Here is a 6000-nt window from a genome sequence, read left to right on the forward strand (position 1 = left end):
AAATATAAATATGCATATACATACGCACATATAAATTTCCTTAAAAGAACATAAAAAACCTGCTTGTTTTAAAAAGCCGTGTCTATTGTATCCATACAGTAGCCCTGTATAGAAACAAAATCCTCTCTCTTCTTTGAGAAGAAAAAAGTTGTTGAAATAGAGCACCAAAGAATGAGAAATAACACTGAAATGTGCATTCTGTTGCCTTCCTTCAAATTCCAGTTCATGGGCTTAGGTGATTTTTTATGTAGACTTGCAGGTGCATCCATTTAAGTCATGCCACAAATAAATGCAGTCAGCTGCATATGAATGATTGCGCTATCAGATACCCATAGATAAAATGGCATTTCAAACCAGTAACACAAGCATAGGAGCACTCAGACAGTATGTCAACGGGCATGATATCAAAATCTGAACCGATACATGAGGTGCAAAGGATATGCCATGTCTTTCAGCAGTCACCCTAACCAAGTGTGCCAGGAAACATGCAGGTCCCCTGGGACACCACCACATGTACCCCAGTGCAGACGTGTACAGTGCTGCACGCGATCCTCCCAGTGGATGTTAAGTGGAGGATATTCCGATTCCCAGGTAAGTACAGCTCAGACATCTTGTCACTTTGATGTACGATGTTATCACAGTCATTTCTGCGAACAGGACGACTCTTTCTCTTTTCCAAAATCTCAGGTATTTATCTTGGATTGCAAAGAGAAACAGAATCAGACAAACATTTAGAAGCACATAAATATTAAAATAAATACCCTGATGTGAAAGTTATCAGCTCTGTTTCTTCAAGAACAGGAAGGTATTTTTCACATGTTCTCATTTTCATGTCTCAATCCCTGCTTTATTGAGTAAATACTAACATAAATGCTTTCACTGTATTTTTTCCTGTAGCTTGACAGAAGTGGACAGTAATGGACAAAGAGATGATCAGCTCACCCCATACAAAATGGGAAGTATAGAAGGGAAGAACACTTCAACCTTTTGTCTGAGGAAATTTAATTGCTAGGTTAATTTGCAAATAAAAATTAGTTTTGTTGGATCATGACCGACCACCTGCCCAAAGTAAGAAATTTGAAAAAAAACCTGTGGGTGAAAGGAAAGTATGTCAGTGGAAGTGTTCCCGCTATGAGGACTCTTAATTGCTTGTGACCCTGCTGTGGAAGAAGGTATGGGAAAATTTATGCTCTGAGCAATATTCATCTTGCTGAGTGTTTTCCTTTCTTTCTTCACTCATGGTTGATGTGACCTTTTTGGACTCCAACTGCTAGAGGAGATGTACTGCAACATGCAGAGTACATTATTATTATCTTGAACGTTCTCCAGCTTTCATACCAAATGTTTAGTCTGCTTGGTCAGGATTAAATGTCCTTTGCTTTTGACTTCTGAAGATTTCTGGTCCAGATCGCGCACCTGGTATATTACTGCAGTTTTCTTTTAAAGAAGCACAAAGGGGATTTTCTTTGCTGAACTGCAGCACTGCAAGGTAGGCTTTTATAAAAACTATCTTAGAAAAATATTCTCAGACATCAAACAAAAGTACAGATTGCCAAATCCCACTTTGGAAGAGCTGGCAAGTCCTCTGCAATGACACCCTGCGCACCAGCCCTGGCTTCTTACACCCGAGGTGTGCTGCGCACCATGTGTGGTGGGGGTGGTTATTCATATCACACCAGAATAAGAGGACTTGGTCAAACGTGTTGTCCTTGCTTTCATGTTTACCAAAAGCCCCCTAAACAGGGATTCACAGTGGCTCCAAACCCCCAGATCTAGAAAGGACTTACACAACCCAGAAAGGTTTTCACATGTGGCTTCACCTATGGTCCTACCCTGCAATAAGTCTTCTTGAGAAAAGGTATTAACAGTATATTAGCATCACATATAGAACAAAAGCTTAATAGACAGAACAATCCATATGCCTTTCTCTTTCGTCACTTGTGAAGGTCTAAGACACCAAAGGAGCTGCAAGGTGTTGTTTGAAGAGCAAAGTGAACAGCATCTGACCTCAGGCTGTACATGCACGTCCCCCTGCACCTCCCCTCCCTGCAGCATCCTCACCCACCTGGGATCTGTGCTTCCCCACTACCCCAGTTTCAGCAATCTCATGCAACAGTCGTTCTCCTTCCCAACAGCCCCATGTGGCATATGAAGGCACGGACCCCATGTGAGATCTTTTATTTCATACACGAGTGCTGATTACATGCAATCACTCATCCACCCAAGTTCTGCCTTGGAATATGCCTACATGCAGCAGAGCACCTTTGCAGCCAGTTCACACTCCACTGAGCTCTTTGTTGTCCTCCATGCCCATCTCAGGAGGTCTCTTCTTCCCTGATACTTAAGATGTGGGAGGCTTTGTGCACACCCCTCATTAGGAGGCTTTGGCCATGCCCCTCGCTGCAGACAGGTGTGCACAGAATTAATTTGCAGGTGACCTCAGAGAGCCAGATTTAGTGCTAGTTGCTTCCTCACTACATTGTAGGCATAATCACTCTGCAGCCTGGCACCCAGATAACGAACAAAGGCTTTGCTCAGAAAGGGCCCTTACAGCTCTGTGCCCCATCGCTGTGCCTGCCCACTGAGCAGGAAATTGGACGTGCCTCCATCTGGCGCCGTGCTCTGGGTGTGCCCAGCCCAGCTGCCACCAAGTGCTGGGCACTGCAAAGGGTGAGCAGAACGAGGAGCGGCTGAGCGCCCCTTGCCTGCCCCTCAGCTCTTCTTCCCACTGCCTGTCAGTGGGAACTCAGCATCTCTGCATCCTCCGTCCTCCTCTCCAAACTGGTTCAAACTGAACGAGCTCAAAGTTATCAAAGGGTTCTGGCGAGCAGACGCAAATGCAAACAGATAGTGCAATAACAGAAGTCTCATTTCTTTAGGACACCAGGCAAAAGAAAAAGCCCACAGGCAGGATGACAATTCTATGAGAAAAAGAGATTTTCATATTTGCAGGATGACTGCATTTCAGTGTTTCACTATGTGAAATTTGGTGTGCTATTTGACCACCTAACCTCCCAAAAAATCAAGAAGGAATTTTATTTTTTCTCATTCCACCTTAAACTGGGAAAAAAGTATTTCTAAATTAGACTTGTAAATTAAAGAAAACTTCATCCTTTATATTCTTAAGGACAGAATATCTGTAGTATTGGCTACATAAGAAATGGTCCATCTGTGAGTGGATTATGTGCTTTGAAATGAATGAAACAGAATTACTGTATTTTTTTTCCATGTATGGTCAAAACTCAGATAACCTGCAGCCCCTTAAAAGCATGGGCACTTGAAAATAGATCCTGAGATAACCCATAATTTCAGATAACCCACAAAAAGAGACAGGGAGGCTGTGGGAGAAGGAAAGCAGGCTTTGTGGGAGTCATGGCAGGGGGCTATTAAGCTACAGAAGGCTTGGTTTTGCCTCGTATATGCCTGTTTACTGACAAATTGTACAATCGACTAATAAATTTTAATGCCATTTAATCAGCTGCGGTTCCCTGACCATTTCACCCCAATTCCACTTACTGATTTCATGTGCACTGAACTACTTCAAACCTTGCCATTCAGCCCCATACAGCACCCTTACGGAACAAACAGTCGCTGTGTTTTAGGAGAGGATCAATTCTCTGCAGTCCCAATTTCCCTGAAAATGACCCCAAACTGGCTTCCACACTTTCAAAATGAAGTTCATGTCCATCACACAACAGACATTGCTCAGCTTGGAGGTTGTAACCACCAGGTTGCAAACAGCAGTCAGACTTAATCTGGTACAGCTTTATTTATGCTAGAAAGTGCTATGGTATTTTCTGAATTTCAGGAAAGTCAAAGCCCATTTTCTCAGCAACAGGTGGAACCGTCCAAGATTAACCGAGTAGATGCAGAGCCGCTTGGGTGTATTGACACCATAGCATTTGGTGCCAGATTTGCTAGATTTTACTCATCTTTCTCCTAATTTCTATGCAGTTTCCATCTGTTGTGCAGCCTGGGCATACTAAATGTTGCTGGAAGTGTGAAGGGGCAGTGCTGACTAAGGCGTAAGGGGCCTTGTCAAGCTCTGCTGGCTTCTTTCTTTCCCTCGTAAGTCTATCCTGCTCCATTTCCACTGCAGTACTTATGCACTGAAATACTTGTAGAAGGTTCTACTCCCTTACCAGCTCTTTCTTCATAAAGCAGCTACCTGCAGGTGGGTTTCTTATCACTGGATGCCACGTGGAGAGCATCAGGATGGAAGGAGGCTCCTCCATTGCTGCTTATACTCATTTCACTGTGAGTGTCCCTCCCTTCATTTTCTCTTATCCCAGTCCCATGAAAATTATGTGTGGTAACCACTGTGCTACAGCATGTAAGTAGTATTTTTACTAAGTCTGTTCTGTGTTTAATGATGTTAAATTATGGTAAAATATGCTTTGTATTGATAAAATGTATTTATATTTTAGTACAAACTAATCCAGTGCACTGAAAAGCTATCTGAATGTATGACAGCAAAGAAGGCAGGTTTAAAACTGCATGTATTAAGTAGGTGCAAATCATGATATGGAGACCACCAGCTTACAGTAATCATAACGTCATTTTGCCTAACTTGGCACACTGTACCATGGACTACAATTTAATTTAAGCAAGGGATAAAATTGTCAAGTCCATCTATATTACATTTGTCAACCAGCTGAAGAAGACTCATTTAAATTCACTTGCAATAGTACAAACACTCCTGTGTAACAAGATCAGGCATAACCATGCATATAGTTTAGCAGTTGAAGAAGTGGCACATGCATGGGAAGGTCTGAGGACCTCAGTGCTTACCTGGCCATTCCCCTCTGAGAGCAAGTCCTTGCTCAGGCTTTGGGTGAGCAAAAGCTAAAACTGACCTGGCTGATGACTTAAGGCGTGTAACTCCAAGTGCATTTTTCCCACCCCTCCTCTGCCCATGGCCGATTACCCAGCTCGGGGAAAGCTTGCTGCAGTTGTTCAAAAAGTCTTTTAAAAGCCGTCCAGGTTTTTCACCTAAAATGTTCTTGACGAAATTTGAGTTTTTCCTCTTGCCTCTACTAGGCTGTCCCCTCACCAGCGAAGGGAGCCTTCCCTCTTGGTTCACCCCACTGCCAAAATGCACCAGGAGTTACCTCGACCTACCTACTCCTCCCTTTGCTGCAGCAGACCTTAGCCAGCCCAGCCCTGGTGCTGGCCAGCAGCCACCATCATGGCAGGCCCCTGCGCTGAGAGGTGGTGTGGGAGGAAGAGGAGGAGGAGGAGGAGACAGCTTGCAGGGGGTGAGGACTGGGTCAGGGGTCTCCAGAGAACTCAGCCCATGGGTCTCCATGGGACCTGACAGGCTGCATCCAAGGCTGGTCACAGCACTGGCTGCTGTTCTTGTATGGCCACCATCTTCCTCTGAAGGGGCTTGGGCAGCCAGAGAGGCCCTCAGTAACTGGAGGAAGGCAAATCTTGCACCTCTTCCTGGAAAAGGCCGAAAGCATAACCTGGGGAACACACACTAGTCAGCCTAACTTTGGTCCCTGCGAAAATCACGAAGCGAGTCCTCCAGGAACACTTTTCTTGAATGGATTATATTTACCTTAACTTTAGCAAGGTTTTTGACACTGTCTCCTGCAATATTCCTACATCTAAGTGAGGACATTATGATCCGGATGGGTGGATAACTAGTGTGTGAAAACTGCTTGGATGGCTGGGCTCAGACAGTAGCAGTAAATGGATCATGCTCTACCGGGTGGCCAGTGACAAGTGGAGTACAGCAGGGACATGTCCTGGGACCTGTCCGATTTAACATCTTTACCGATGATTCCAGGAGCACACTCTCATCTGGCTTACGGATGACACCAAACAGGGGGAACATTCAATACACGGGAGGGACGTCTGCCATGCAATGGGCCCTGACACACTGAAGGAATGGGCCAGGAGGAATCTCCTGAAATTCAGCAAGGATGAATACCACGTCCTGCACTTTGGAAGAAAGAGTCCCCTGCAACAACACAACTGAGGCACAGCTGGCTG

This window comes from Falco rusticolus, chromosome 1 (assembly GCF_015220075.1).
Source record: "Falco rusticolus isolate bFalRus1 chromosome 1, bFalRus1.pri, whole genome shotgun sequence".
NCBI classification, from domain to species: Eukaryota; Metazoa; Chordata; class Aves; order Falconiformes; family Falconidae; genus Falco; species Falco rusticolus.